Source organism: Nanorana parkeri, unplaced genomic scaffold, assembly GCF_000935625.1.
Source record: "Nanorana parkeri isolate BGI_ZX_2015 unplaced genomic scaffold, ASM93562v1 scaffold2240, whole genome shotgun sequence".
Taxonomy (NCBI): domain Eukaryota; kingdom Metazoa; phylum Chordata; class Amphibia; order Anura; family Dicroglossidae; genus Nanorana; species Nanorana parkeri.
The window spans coordinates 79,268-79,589 of record NW_017308508.1 but is presented as its reverse complement, the minus strand read 5'-3'; positions in this window follow the sequence as shown (position 1 = coordinate 79,589).

Below are 322 nucleotides of genomic sequence, written 5' to 3'. Positions count from 1 at the left end.
GGACCCGCCTCCTTCTCCATCACCGGGCCCCGCCTCCTTTTCCTTCACTGTGCCCCGCCTCTTCCTCTGCTGCCGACCACTGGCCCCGCCTCCTCCACTGCCGGGGTCCAGCCTGCTCCGCGGCCGCTGCTGGCTCTCACTGACTCAGCAGTGGCTGTGGAGAGGAACGAGCTGCTGCACAGATTACTGTCAGTGATCTGAACAGCGGCACGTTCTTCTTCACAGCCACCAGCATAAGATGCCATAGCGACCCAGGCGGCCCGCACGGCATTTGGCCGGGCCCCCCTGTGCCCCCGGGCCCCATAGCGGCTGCCTGGGTCGC